Source organism: Pinus tabuliformis, chromosome X (genome assembly GCF_031772625.1).
Source record: "Pinus tabuliformis cultivar Carrire ecotype Pingquan chromosome X, CPIR1, whole genome shotgun sequence".
In the NCBI taxonomy this organism is placed as follows: Eukaryota; Viridiplantae; Streptophyta; class Pinopsida; order Pinales; family Pinaceae; genus Pinus; species Pinus tabuliformis.
This window is the reverse complement of record NC_142308.1, coordinates 1,088,192,085-1,088,201,439: the sequence shown is the minus strand read 5'-3', so window position 1 is coordinate 1,088,201,439 and position 9,355 is coordinate 1,088,192,085.

Genomic DNA, 9,355 nt, shown 5'->3' with positions numbered 1-9,355 from the left:
TGTGCTAAATAAGAAAAATTGGTGAGTTGTGGGTTTCTTTTATGTGTTTTGAAGTTTTATTTAAATTTAACTAGATTCGTTGGTTCGAAACGTCGACAAAATCTTAATGATGTGATTATTCTGAAAGATATTTATCTACAATATGGATCACAAAAGTCTCAGATCTAACACTAATACCCTACATCGAAGGGAAATAGCTGATAAGACTCGGAAATTTGAACGAGCTCAACTACAGGTGGCTAAAACCTTGTCCTCAGGATGAACCACATTGGTTGGTTCGAAACGTCAACCAAATCCTAATGATATGATTATTCCGAAAAACATTTATCTACAATATGGATCACAAAAGTCTCAGGTCTAATATATCTTTTATTTTACTTTTAGTGATACGATTAAGTAACTGAGAGTAGCATTAAGCTTATTGTTAATAATTCATTTTTTTTTATTTTTTAATGAAAATTTATTTAAAATTTGGATTAATCAAAATTTATTTATTATATCAAATATTTTATTAAAATATGAATTTTTTTTTTTAAGATATAATTTTATATTTCATATAAAAAAGAGAGTGTATATGATCAAGGTTGCCTCATAATTAAACAAATTGCCTTGTGAAGTAGATCTCAAAATTGTCATTGATAATTACAAATCTCATTATGCACAACGGCTAAGTATTTATAATTTCTTCATTTTTTTGATGACTCCAAATAGTTAAGTAAATATTATGAACAGAAAAATAGAACACGAGAGAATAGAAATATACAAACTATCACAACTCATAAAATACTCATCCATCTAGAGTTCGAATTATAAGCTTAAATCTCTATTCACAGTTGAGACCAACAAGTAACATCACCAAATAAATCAAGACCGACAAACTTCAGCTACAAGAAACAAACCCAATATACCCTTTTCCACAACCCAAACAAAACATTAGAGCCGAAATACTACTTCATGACACTTCCACAAAAATAAGCACTACTACATTTTGACCAGAAATGTGTCAAGAATTCAGAAAATGTTTAGAGCGTTACGCTCCATAGACACGCAAACAACCCAACCAACACATAGATAACACCATGATATCCCAAAAACGAAACTACAACAACTATTCCCTAGAAGATGAGAATGCATATAACGTGCCAATACCATAGTATGCCATCTAAAAAATTCCCATAACTAAGTATTATTGACAGAATGAAAATTTAAGGTACCTATCATCACCACACTAATAATTATCTATAGAGATCAATGTAGGGGTTTGCACATCATTTGGAGGATGAGTGTTGGGTCCCTATAATACTAGTGATTACCCCATTACTATTGTAGTTATACCCCTTATTTATATTGTTGTGCCCCTATTACCCCCATATTATTATTTCTGTGCCCCATAGAATCCCTCTATTGTTATTTTTGTGGCTTTATATTATTATTGTTAGGTCGGTTGGATTATATTGTGACTCCTTAGACTCCTATATATAGAAAGGAGGTTTTGTCATTTGTATCATCCAAGAATTGTTCATTTATGTAATGTAAAGGAGGTTTCCCCCTCGAAGAGGCTGAATTTTAAGGCGTTGATCTTTCTTTTCTATATTTTCTTGAGCTAGTTTCATAACATTTGGTATCAGAGCTTTGGATTCTAGGGTTTCGCTGCGCCAAACAGGTCATCATGGAATTTTTGCTATAACTTTTGTTCTGTGATGTTTCAGAAGTCACAAAAAAAACCCATTTGAGAAGAATTGGGGCTGAACCTTGGGTCCGAACTTCAGAGCTTTTCGCGTGATGTTTTCGGAGATATGATCTGAGGAAGTTGGTCTTTTTGCAGACTCCTGAATTACATTCAAAACAGGTGACCTGGGGAAAATCGTCATAACTTTCTCTCTGAGGATCGGATTGAAATTTTGTAAAAAGGTACAGAAAGAGGACGGACTGTAGTTTCTTTTCGGTGTTTTTTAGATCCAAAGGTCGAAACAGTGACTCGCGGCACGTCGTACAAGTTAGCTCTACTGAACTAGTCTATAATGAAGTCACTGTGGGAGATTTCACATAACTCTTCCTTGGAGAACCCAATTTGGATCAGAATCGTGGCATTCGAAAGAGGACACAAAGAGATACTACAGGTCACAAGTTTAGAACTAGATGACTGGAAAGTACAGAGATACATCAGAGGCAATATCGAGCTCCTACAAAGTGAAAAAAGGTGTGTAGATTTTTTTAAATTTTTGCTTAAGCTTGGTTTGAAAATTTATTTTGAAGGAATTCAAAGGGCATAGTAGAGCATTATTATCGGTAACTGATGCCCCGAGGAAAGAAAATGCAAACACCTAGTAAGGAACCTGAAAGCTCTAGCATGACTCATGAAGAAGAGGAAGAAATGCTACATGATATATCAAAATTACAAGAACAAGTGCAACAAATGTCACGCTCACAAAAGTTAACAGATGCTAAGATAAATGGCGTGGAAGCTAAGATAAATGGCGTGGAAGCTAAGATGAATGGCATGGAAGCTAAGATGGACAATTTGAAGATAGATTTGAACACAAATTTGAAGACAGGCATGGCAGATTTGAAGACAGATTTGACTAATTTTCTACAAGAAATACTTACTAATGGTGAAAAGGTAGTAAAGGAAACTCATGATGAGAAAAAAAGAAATGTTAATCATGATTCCATAGATGCTAATGTTGGATCGAAGAATCACCATATTCCAAAAATCGATATGAGGAAGTTTGATGGCAAGGATCCCGCCACATGGATATTACAGATGGAGCAATTCTTCGATCTCAATAATGTGCAAAACACACAAAAGGTACGTATGGCAACTTTATATTTGGAACCAAATCAGTTTGTATGGTATCAATGGCTTTGTTCTCGTAAACAATTTATCACTTGGGCAATTTTTACGGAAGAATTGATAGCACATTATGAGGATACAAAAAGCAACACTTTTTTTAGCCAATTGATAAGTCTCAAACAAAAGGGTTCAATAATGGAGCACATTGAGGAGTTCCAAAAATTGAACATAAGGGTAAAAGATATTCCAGAGGAGCATAGGATTGATGTGTTCATAGGGTCTTTAAAGGATAATATCCAACATGATGTGCGCCTTTGGGAACCTGATTCATTAGAGAAGGCATTCAGGTTAGCAAGAAAAATGGAAAGCAAAATTATGGCAACTAGGAAGCATACCATTCACAACTATAAAGACGGAAGTGTTGTTGCCCATAGTCTTCCACAACCTACAAGGTTGACACCACAACAATTGGAAGAAAAAAGAGCAAAAGGGCTTTGTTACAATTGTGATAGCAAATACACAAAAGGTCATAAGTGTGCTGAGAAGAAATTATTCTACATAGATTGTGAAGAGGAAGAAGAAAAGGAGCAAGAAAGGTCAAAAGAAGAGGATATATTCCAGGAACAAAGCCTAGATGAAGAACAAATAAATCCGACCATATCTTGTAATGCATTGGCGGGAATTACCACTCCTCAAACCATCAAGATAGAAGGACAAATCAAGAAGAAAAAGGTAATAGTGTTGATTGATTCAGGAAGCACCCACAATTTTATTCATTGTAGGGTAGCAAAAGAATTGAATTGCTTCCTATATCCAGCACCAGAGTGTCAAGTGATGATTGCAAATGGAGGAACAATAAATTGTTCTGGAAAGTGCCATAATATCAAGCTATCCATGGGAGAATATGTATTGACTAGCCCAATGCTTTCCATTCCAATGGGAGGTGCTGATGTTGTACTAGGAGTCCAATGGCTACAATCCTTGGGTACAATAGCTTTTAATTTTCAAGAACTTTTCATGAAATTTTCTGTGGAAGGAAAGGAAGTTGAATTAAGGGGTATTGCAGGGAAACCAGGAAAGATAATCAGCTCTAATGGCATGACAAAGCTTCTAAAAAAGGAGCAAAGAGGTGTAATTGCACAATTATGTTCGCTAGATGTTTCCACATTGGAATCATCTATTTCTCCAGATCTCCAAAAAGTCCTGGACAATCATTCCAAGGTATTTGAGACTCCCAAAGGTCTCCCACCTATGCGTGATCATGATCATGCTATTCATCTGATTCCAGGAAGTGTTCCTCCAAACATCAGGCCGTACAGATATCCATATGTCCAAAAAAGTGAAATTGAACGTATGGTTGCAGAAATGCTAGAGGCTGGTATAATTCAACCGAGTCAAAGTTCTTTCTCAGCTCCAGTAGTATTGGTGCACAAGAAGGATGGATCATGGCGCATGTGTCCAGATTATAGGGAGCTCAACAAGCTCACTATTAAAGATAAGTTCCCCATTCCTGTCATTGATGAATTACTGGATGAATTGCATGGATCAATTTACTTCACCAAGTTGGATCTTCGTTCGGGATATCATCAAATCAGAATGAAGATTGAAGACATTCCGAAAACGGCATTTAGAACTCATGAGGGTCATTATGAATTTTTGGTCATGCCTTTTGGCCTTACCAATGCACCTTCAACATTTCAAGGTTTGATGAATTCAATTTTCAAACCATTCCTTAGAAAATTTGTGTTAGTATTTTTTGATGATATACTAATCTACAGCAAGTCTTGGAAGGATCATGTTGAACATGTTGACAAGGTGCTACAACTATTGGAGGAGAAACAATTATATGCAAAAAGATCCAAATGTTTCTTTGGAGTCCAGGAGGTGGAATATTTGGGTCATATTGTATCTCATGAAGGAGTTAAGGTAGACCCTAGCAAAATTAAAGCCATTAAGGAATGGAAAATCCCCACATCCATAAAGCATCTGCGAGGATTTCTTGGGTTGACAGGGTATTATCGCAAGTTTGTTAAGAATTATGGGAGAATAGCAGCACCTCTAACAACATTATTGAAGAAAGATTCATTTTCATGGACTCCGGAAGCAACAAAGGCCTTTGAACATCTTAAAGAGGCAATGTGCCAAGCACCGGTCTTAGCTACACCGGACTTCACAAAAACCTTTATTGTGGAATGTGATGCTTCAGGAAATGGAATTGGTGTTGTTCTAATGCAAGATGAAAGACCCATTGCTTTTGAAAGTCGTCCAATCAAGGGAAAGTTTTTAAGCAAAGCTATTTATGAGAAGGAAATGTTGGCAATACTCCATGCACTTAAGAAATGGCGACCCTACCTAATGGGAAGACACTTCAAGGTAAAAACGGATCATGATAGCCTTAAATACTTTTTAGAACAAAGATTATCCTCTGAAGAGCAACAAAAGTGGGTCACAAAGATGTTGGGTTATGACTTTGAAATCATCTACAAAAAAGGGAAGCAAAATGTGGTGGCAGATGCACTCTCAAGAAAGGATGAGGATGTGGAAGCATTGTTGTGTGCCATTTCTATTATCCAACCAGATTGGATAAACGAAGCAAAGGAGGAATGGAAGAATGACGAAGAAGTGTGGGCACTTATTCGAAAGCTACAACAAGATTCCAGTACTTCTGATACATTTAGCTGGAAAAATGATTCGTTATGGTACAAAGATCGCTTATACCTCTGTAAGAATTCCCAGCTAAAACAAAAGATTCTTATGGAATTGCACACTTCTCCCTTAGGAGGGCACTCAGGATTTTTAAAAACTTACCACAGGGTTAAGAAGGAATTTTTTTGGGATGGCCTTAAATCAGATATTCAAAAGTTTGTGGCGGAATGTTTGGTTTGCCAACAAAATAAAGTTGAAACAATTAAGACACCAGGTCTATTACAACCTTTATCCATTCCAAGCCAACGTTGGGAGGAGGTTTCAATGGATTTTATCACAGGTTTACCCAAGTCTGAGGGAAAGAGTGTCATCATGGTGGTAGTTGACAGACTTACCAAGTATGCACACTTTTGTGCATTATCACATCCATTTAAAGCCAGTACAGTTTCTACTGCATTTATGGAAACAGTTCAAAAGCTACATGGAAACCCAAAGATTATTGTAAGTGACAGAGATCCCATTTTCACTGGAAATTTTTGGACAGAATTATTTTCTTGTCTTGGTACTCAGTTAGCTCATAGCTCATCTTATCATCCTCAATCTGATGGGCAAACTGAGATAGTAAACAAATGTTTGGAAGGATATCTTCGTTGCTTTGTATCTGATAAACAGACACAATGGGTCAAATGGTTGCCTCTGGCTGAATGGTGGTATAACACTTCCTTCCATACAGCAACAAAAATGACCCCATTTATGGCACTTTATGGGTACCAACCACCATCAATCACATCATATTTAAGAGAAAATTCTAAGGTTCAAGCAGTGGAACATCACATCGAACATCAACAACAAGTCCTCCAACTCTTAAAGGATAACCTCGTGTTGGCACAAAATAGAATGAAACAACAGGCAGATCAACATCGCAGTGAAAGAAGTTTTGATGTAGGTGATTGGGTATTCCTACGGCTACAACCATATAAGCAAATGTCCCTAAAGCAAGCTAAGAAGGATAATAAATTATCACCAAAGTATTATGGTCCGTACAAGGTGTTGCAAAAGATTGGTACTATGGCATACAAATTGGAGCTTCCTGCAGCTTCTCGATTGCACCCAGTTTTCCATGTTTCATGTTTAAAGAAGGTTATAGGCAACAAGCTCCCAGTTCAAACAATATTGCCAGAACTTGACGAGGAAGGAAAAATTATATTGGAACCAGAAGCAGTCACAGAAACAAGAACTCGACAGCTACGAAATCGATCAATTTCAGAGTATCTTATCAAGTGGAAGAACTTATCCGCTGAAGATTCCACATGGGAGGATGAGAATTTTATGCAGAAGTATCCAGAACTACTCAAGCGTTGAGGACAACACTTTTTTGAAGGAGAGGGGCATGTTGGGTCCCTATAATACTAGTGATTACCCCATTACTATTGTAGTTATACCCCTTATTTATATTGTTGTGCCCCTATTACCCCCATATTATTATTTCTGTGCCCCATAGAATCCCTCTATTGTTATTTTTCTGGCTTTATATTATTATTGTTAGGTCGGCTGGATTATATTGTGACTCCTTAGACTCCTATATATAGAAAGGAGGTTTTGTCATTTGTATCATCCAATAATTGTTCATTTATGTAATGTAAAGGAGGTTGCCCCCTTGAAGAGGCTGAATTTTAAGGCGTTGATCTTTCTTTTCTATATTTTCTTGAGTTGGTTTCATAACAATGAGTGAGATCTATGGACACATAATTACTCACAAAAAAGATTTCCAACAATGCCAAACGAGAATCAACATTGTCCAGATAGAAACATAGATTGTGAAGCATCTTTTTGATATCTTCAAACGACGAAAAAATATTATAATTTTCCACCTATTTTTCCTTGAAGAGGAGATGAAAAAAAATTTTTGTTTGTTGGTTTAAAGCTAATGAACTCATAAAGTGCGACCTTCCTTTATAAAAACATACAAGGATTTGGGAGCCATTTACCTTGCTCTCCCACCAATTCAGAGTCAGAACAATATGTGTGATCCCCTACCTCCATACTTTCCAGGGCCAATATCTCCTTCCACACCTTAAGAGGAACATAATTGGACGATGAATCATAGGAAAAAGGGTGCACCCTTTTATGATAAATTTTCCCTCCTCCACCTCGCCAATTAGTCATCTTCTGCCTTGGAGCCATGATCATATCTATAGATAAACAATGAGGACAACCACTGGAAAGACCTTTGCTAATAAAATAAGAAGAAGGACAATGAGGAGTGCCCTAAATTCCAAATCTATAAGAAATAAGTTGATCAATAAAAACCCATTCCACAAGCCCAATACCTAACAAGTGATAAAGCTCACTACACTTCAATTTCATAACCACCCTCTCACAAACAAGAATAGACACTAAGATGATGGAGCCCTAAAACGAAAACATAGACCCCTTTCACGACTCAAAAATAAAAGAAAACCCATAAAAACTTTCCAATTGCAATTGACTCAATAGAAGAAATGCCTAAATAACAAACTGTAAGACCACCCTACCAAGAAACCAATAGCTAATAGCCCAAATAATTTGAATTAGCCACCACAATATAACATAGCTCACCCAAAACGTGCTTTAATAAAGAAATTGGTAGAATACCCAACCAAAGAATAGAAATTTAGGATGAAATATAGTTACCAACAAAGTAAAACTCACCCACGCCAAAGGAAACTTGAGGGATTTGAGCAACCAAGGCCGCCACCAAACTCGAACATCATACTCGCGAGACACCATAGAGTGAATCCCAAGGCATAATAATGGAAATGTAGGCCTAAAAAATGACCACCATATGCTAGTTATCAATAAGAAGAAACCAGAGATGGGAGTCGAGGTGACAATGTTTCCTCCTCATACACAATTCCTTAGATGTCATGTGTCCATCATCTTGAACTTGCATTTAAAACACCAAGCATCACACATACTAACACTATTGCATTAACACCTTCCTTCCACATTGACCTTTGCTTTATTCAAGTGTTATGACAGTGACCTCTCCAAAGCATCCGTAATCACCACATGTACACCCCCATTGAGGTATTTTTTATCTATCTCTATCGAACTAACGATAGGTTATATTTCATCTTCCCATGTAGTTAGAGGCCATCGTACATCCAAATACAATTGTTTGTAATGACATCCCATATTGGCCAAAAAATGTACAACCTTCTTACCTGCTCTTCTAGTATGTTGAATAATTATGTAGTCCAGATTACCAAGCAAAGATTTTATATTCACCATGATCCCCTACAATCTCCAACTCTTCATTATTTTCCTCATATGTTGACCATTTAAAAAATTTTGAACACATTGTATTGCAATAAATGAATCTCCATCAACGTATAACAATAACAGTTGAAACCCCTCACCCTCACAAATAACAATTTGAATGTTGTTCTCCAATCCCATAAACTCTACCAAATTATTACTCACTCTTCCATAATTAATAACAAATACTCTCAAAAGACAAGAGTTATCATCATGAAAATTCCCTCCCAAACCTATTAATCCAGGATTACCCTCACATGCCCTATCAAATTTCAATTTAATAAAGTTGCTTACAGGACGCATGAAACAAACTTTTAAAGAGATATTTTAATATAATATTATAATCACTATTTAATATATTTAAAGATCACTACTTAAAATAATTATAATTAATATATAATATTGATGTCATTGTAAATTAAAAATAAATTTAATTAATCATAAAAACACGTAATTATTTGCAATTCAATTAAAAGTTAAAATGAAAAACATATGTAACGATATTCAAATGAAAATTGTTATACTTAATGGAAATGTGTTATAGTTATTTCCAGGGGCAGAAAAATTTTCTTATATATTTTATTTTACAATTTATTATTATTATTTTTTATTTTA